Source organism: Microtus oregoni, unplaced genomic scaffold, assembly GCF_018167655.1.
Source record: "Microtus oregoni isolate MIOR12 unplaced genomic scaffold, Mior012 000010F_ref0000083, whole genome shotgun sequence".
Classification (NCBI taxonomy): domain Eukaryota; kingdom Metazoa; phylum Chordata; class Mammalia; order Rodentia; family Cricetidae; genus Microtus; species Microtus oregoni.
This window is the reverse complement of record NW_024543069.1, coordinates 3,846,203-3,852,375: the sequence shown is the minus strand read 5'-3', so window position 1 is coordinate 3,852,375 and position 6,173 is coordinate 3,846,203.

Below are 6,173 nucleotides of genomic sequence, written 5' to 3'. Positions count from 1 at the left end.
CCTCGCGTGAAGCCAAAGTCATCACAGCTCCCCTGGGTCATTTAAAACGAGGTCTTCAGTGCTGTAATTTACTCTTCCACTTCTCCCTATTTATTTATTTATTTATTTATTTATTATGTCACCATGCTTTTTCCTTTCCACCATCAAGTCACACGTCATGCCTTCAATACCTATGCATGTGTGTGTGCGTGCGTGTGTAACACATGGAGCCCAGGGCCTCTTCAAACTTGGGAATGTTCTACAACTGGGCCTCTTCAAACTTGGGAATGTTCTACAACTGAGCCACGATTCCAGTTTTCCATCCTCTTCTCTTGTAACCTCTCTGAGTGCTTTCATTCCCACCGTCTAGTTTTCTGAAAATGCAACTTTAGTTTAGTTTGGCTTTCTTTCCCACTCCACATGCACAATGACTAACCACTGTGTAGACACCATCCGTAGTAAAGACCACAGGCCTGAGGAGGCAGACAGGAGCACAGGAAGGATGGGTGATGGGAAGGGAGCTTGGCCACAGCCTGTAGTAACCCAGGTGAATTTCCATTTTTAACCATCACCGACCATATCCACTAAACAAACAGCTCTCAGCACTTCCAAATGTGACCGGTCTGCAAAGCTTCCTGGTTCCATTGTTCTTTCCCAGAGATCCCCGATTGATGTGCAAAAGGTGCACACATGAGTGAGAGCACTCTGTCTGACGGACGCGGACCCCACGGGCTCGCGCCTGACAGACGCAGACCCCACGGGCTCGGGCCTGACGGACGCAGACCCCACGGGCTCGCGCCTGACGGACGCAGACCCCACGGGCTCGCGCCTCACGGACGCAGATTCCACGGGCTTGTGCCTGACAGAGGCAGATTCCAGGGACTTGCGTCTGACGGATGCAGACTCCACGGACTTGTGTCTGTCGGGGCAGCCGGAGGACCATGGCAGAGTGCCTGTGGAGTCGGTCTCCTCTGGCCATGGATGCCTCCTATGAGCTTCTGAGAGGATGTCATCTCAGGGACTTGGGCCGTTGATTTGTTGATAGGTCACTCTGTACCTACAAATTGCTACAAACTGAGGAACACATGAAGTGAATGCCCTGCCTCAACCGTAGAGTCTGCCGTGACGTGGAGTCCTCTTCATAGGTTAGCGGCATTGGAGGTCATTTTGCTTGTCTGTGAACTCTAGGAGAGCTGAATTCTAAAGCACCCAAGAATTCCAGCTGTGGGCGTTGTCCAGCTGGAACCAATGGAGGTAGGCATTACCTGGAGACTAAGTGGAGTCTCCCCACAGATGCAGCTCTCTGCCTTCAGGTGGTTGCCAAAACTATGTAATTTTTTTTTTTGAGGGATGCCTAAAAATCGAGCTGCTGGAAGAGCGAAGGGGTCCTTTTAGACCACAACAGTGACAGCCCACAAATAACGTCCTGATTATCTTGGCAAACTTTGATAAAAATTTCAATGACTTCAACTCCATTTACTTTGTCACAAGAAATGTTAGCATTTCAATTGCTAATAAAAGAAAAATTGCTTGATTATTTTTTAAAAGATGTAATTCTAACAGTAAGGCTTTGATGGTGCAAAATATGTTTTCAAAAATCTCCTTGGACTACTTCAAAACAAAATACTTCTGTTCAGCAAAGGAGACAGACAGCGGAGGGAAGAGCCCACCTACACAATGCTAGAGAATATTCAAACTATTCTTCAGATAATGGGCTCGGAAGCAAGCCTCAGTAGGCTCATTCCACTTCATTTTACGTGTTTGAGTGTTTCGCCTGAGAGTCTGCCGTGATGTGGAGTTCACTTGGGAGGTCATTTTGCAGGTCTGTGAACTCTAGGAGAGCTGAACTCTACAACACTCAAGAATTCCAGCTGTGGGCACTGGTGTGTGTGTGTGTGTGTGTGTGTGTATGTGTGTGTGTGCACCACATACATGTCTAGCCCATGGAGGTCAAAAGAGGGTACAATCCGTTACTGGGGTTACAGATGGTAGTGAGCTGCCATGTGATTGCTGGGAACAGAATCCAGGACTTCTAGAAGAGCAGTCACTGTTCTTAACTGCTGAGCCATCTCTCCAGGCCCCATGAGTAGCCATATTGAAAGTGGGCAATAAACCTGAGTTGACTTTCTTAAAAGTCAAATGGCCAAAAGGAGCAAGAAAATGGGCAGTCTCGCCAGTCATCAGAGCAAGGCAAATCCAGACCACACAGCAAGTCCCTGCCTGTGCCGGGAAGAATGGCTGCTGTGTAGATTAGAGAGAGCAAGCGTGGACAGGATGTGGCCCAAATAGCTCCCCCACTACTAATGTGAGGGCAAATCAGCATGGACATAGTACAGAGAGTCCTCAAACAGCTAGAGAGAATTGACAAAACCCCCAGAAGGCCGACTTCTGACATGTCACCTTGCCTAGGAGACGCCTGCACACCTATGTTCACAGCAGCACACTTAACATTGGCCTAGATGTGTGACCAACATTAGTGTCTAGCACTGATGAATGGTTAAAGAAATATTCAGCCATAAACCCATATTATTGATGTATACAACATTCTGCCTCCATGTATGCCTGCTCACCAGAAGAGGGCACCAGATCTCAGTATAGATGGCTGGAAACCACCATGTGGTTCCTGGAAATTGAACTCAGGACCCTCTGGGAGCACAGCCAGTGCTCTTAACCTCTGAGCCGTCGCTAAACCCGTATACTTGTAGCAACAAGGATGGAAATGATCACTATGTTAAGTGAAATAAGTCAGGCACAGAAAGTCAAGCACCACGTACATGGTCCTGTGGTCTTGCTCAATGTGGCATCTACAAAATGTGGCTCTGAAAATGAAGGTTGTGAGAGAGAATGAGAAGAGGTGGGGACTGAGTCGCAGCTGGACCACAGGAAGGAGCCCTGACCCCCCCTCCCCACACCCCGTGCACAGTAAGACGACCACAGATCTGCCTCGCACCGCGCCCCAGTGTCTACCCAGTTCACGAGTTTCGGGCAAGGAGGCTGGAGGTTAAAATACACAGACACACACAGAGAAACAGCAACATGGGTCATCCTTGAATTCTCCAAGAATGTCCCCTTTTATAGTGTTCAGGGGCCTATTGTATAGAGATAACCACACCCCAGTCAAACCCACCAGAAACCACTCTCCTGCCATCAGGAACTCCTGACGGTCTCGTGCTCAGAGCAGCTGTAGGCACTCAGATCAGGGGAAAACAAGTTGTTTACAAGAAATTCAGGATCTGGGGTCTCACTGCTCCCAACACAGCTCTGAAGGTCTGTGCCTTTCTGAAGCTGGCAGAGAGGATTTCGAATGTTTTACCATAGAGGAATGATAAGTGCTTGAGGAGATTTGTGCCACTGCCTAATTTAAGTATGCAGTGTACATCGTACGGTCGCCCTGTAATGTGTAGAGCTTCTGTATTCTTACAGGTTTAAATTAAAAATATCTTAGCTTGTTAATCATACAAGACTATGATGAGTATAGTTAAAAACAGCATCCTAAACCAGTGAGAAAATAAGGTTTGAAGACTGGCCTGGCAGTGGGGGTACATGCCTTTAATCCTAGCACTCGGGGGGGGGGGGCAGAGATAGGCAGATCTCTGCAAGTTCACCACCAGCCTGGTCTACAGAGTGAATTCCAGGACAGGCTCCAAAGTTGCAGACAGATCCTATCCTGAGAAACAAACAAGCAAAGATTTTAAGTCTGAAAAAGTAAATTTTCTTCTATAAGCTTTTCTAGTAGTTTCCATATTCATGCTTGCTATTGGACACAGAAAATGGACCACACAAGATATTAAAACACTTCTATCTCTTATCCAGACACAAGCTGTCTTGTCTACAGGGATGAATATTCAAGAGGGTTTATAGCATTAGATGTGTTGGTCAGGATTCTGTGCAGACACCTCAGGTAATCAAATCACACTGAAAATTGCTATATCTAAATAACTGGTACAGGACTCTAATTATACATTTTAATCACTTTAATTTTTTAGCTGTTACATGAGTTTAATATTCAATTTACTCCATAATAACTGAATTTTTACTTTTTTTGTATTTTGTTGTTGTTGTTGTTGTTTGTTTTTTAAGATTGGGGTTCTCTGTGTATCTCTGGCTGTCCTGGAACTCACTCTGTAGACCAGGCTGGCCTTGAACTCACAGAGACCCATCTACCTGTTTCTGTCTCCCTGAGTGCTGGGATTAAAGGCATATGCTGCCACTGCCTGATGCATTTTTACTTTTATGCAAGGAAAATTCAATTCTGTTAACCAAGTCTACCACCGAACCTTTTACGTAGATGGGGCTCATGAACAGTAACAGTAATTTCCTGCTGTCTCCTGACCAATGTGTGATAGCAAAACCTTACCTTTCTCTGCCACTATCATAGAGTTCATGTCTCAGAAGTTCACAAGCAGAACCACACAGCGCTTTCTGGGCCCGAATTTGTCCACCCGCTTTTATTTCTTCATAGTGATTAGAGAGTCGGATGGCCGCACAGCAAATGCTTCCTTTGTTAAAAAGAACAAGCGAGAATATGGAATTCCACTTTATAGTGAAGCAAAAAAGATTAACTTTAAAAGAAAAACTCAGAGTGGAAAACATGCTTTGTAGGAGTGATTCTGGCCTGCTCATGGCTCTGTGTCCTGCAGATGCCGAGGGTGAGCCGATGGCGAACCTAGACACTGAGAATAAGTGAGGGATGAAGCTGAGTCCCTGACCTGATACAGATCACACTCCAGGAGTAAAGCAGGGCACCGAAAAGCAAACATGGATGCATGAAACACACGTGCCAGTTCCTGTAAATCTAAAACCCTGCAGGCTGGGCAAGGAGACAGTCATTGCTGTGGAGGATTAGCACAAGTCTGTGAAGAAAAGGATTATGAGCAAAGTCCCAAGAGAGCTGACTGAGAAAATGATGTGAACTATGTACAGAAGCCCTGAACCTTAGACTCCTTGGGCAAGACAGAGACTCGTGCATTGCCCTGCATTCCAGGAAAAACTGGAACATCAAAAGTCCGGACATCTCAATAATTTATAGTATAGACAATGACCTTTGACTGTGGAGTGTGCAATGGACATCTGAGGTCATAGAGATATGGGGTTACTAGAGAGAATTAAAGTGGTGTGGTCCTAGAGGTCATGACATTGTGTATATATTGAATAAGCTACAGGAATTTACTGATGGGTAGGGTCAGAGTACAGAGGAAACTAGAAAAATCAAGGTTCCTATGACCATCTTGATGAATGGCGAGACCACTCACAGTAATGGGGAATACTGGGCAAAGTCAAGATTGAACGAGCAAACAAGCTTCTTGAAAACGTTCACTTCATATGGTTACCAAGTCCCTAGTTAGGATATTCAAATAATAGGAGAGAAGCTGCACAGATATAGGTTGTGTTATGACACCACGGGACTTTGGGGAACTAGCTAAGCTTACATGAAGTAAGTATATATGAAGATGAAAGTAGAGTCCTGGAAAAGGAAATCTAGGGAAACTCAACATTTAGAAAGAAAAGGGACCCAATGTAAAGGGATGAGGTATAAAGAAAAGCCAGGCAATTAGAATAAGCCCAAGAGTCACGGATGCTCTGAAGTTAATTATAAAAAAAGCACACGAAGGCAGTGCTAAATATTCGTGGTAAACCAGGGAGCAGAACACAGAGAATTTGCATGTTTGATAATTTGGAAGTCGGTGGTGGCTTAAGAGAATAAGATTGCGGCAGAGCAGAGAGATGAATGTCTGAGCACATCTTAGGATAGGGTGGAGACAGGATGTACATTGAAAGCCGAACAGAGAGCAGAGTGGGGATCACAAATGGAGAAGGTCTTGGGCATCTAGGGTGGGTTTATTGTTTTTAAGATGGACAAATTTGTAAATCGTAATATTTAGCAATAATAAAACAAAATTGTGCCTTTTATACTCTTATAGGAGGTACATATATATCCCATGAATGAAAAATTCAACTAATTTAGAGAAAAATTATCTCTGCTATTTGGACAATAATATTTATATTCTCTCCTTTGATCAAGTACTATCTGATGAAGGAACTGTCTTAAAGAATACAGTAAAAATGTGACGTGTATCACCTAGATAGGACTGTTGTCATGTGCTTCCTGCTCAATTTTACTTATTTCTGCCCTGGCTAAAAATTATATTGATCAACCATAAAAGTTGGCAGTAATGAACATATTGGAGAAATAA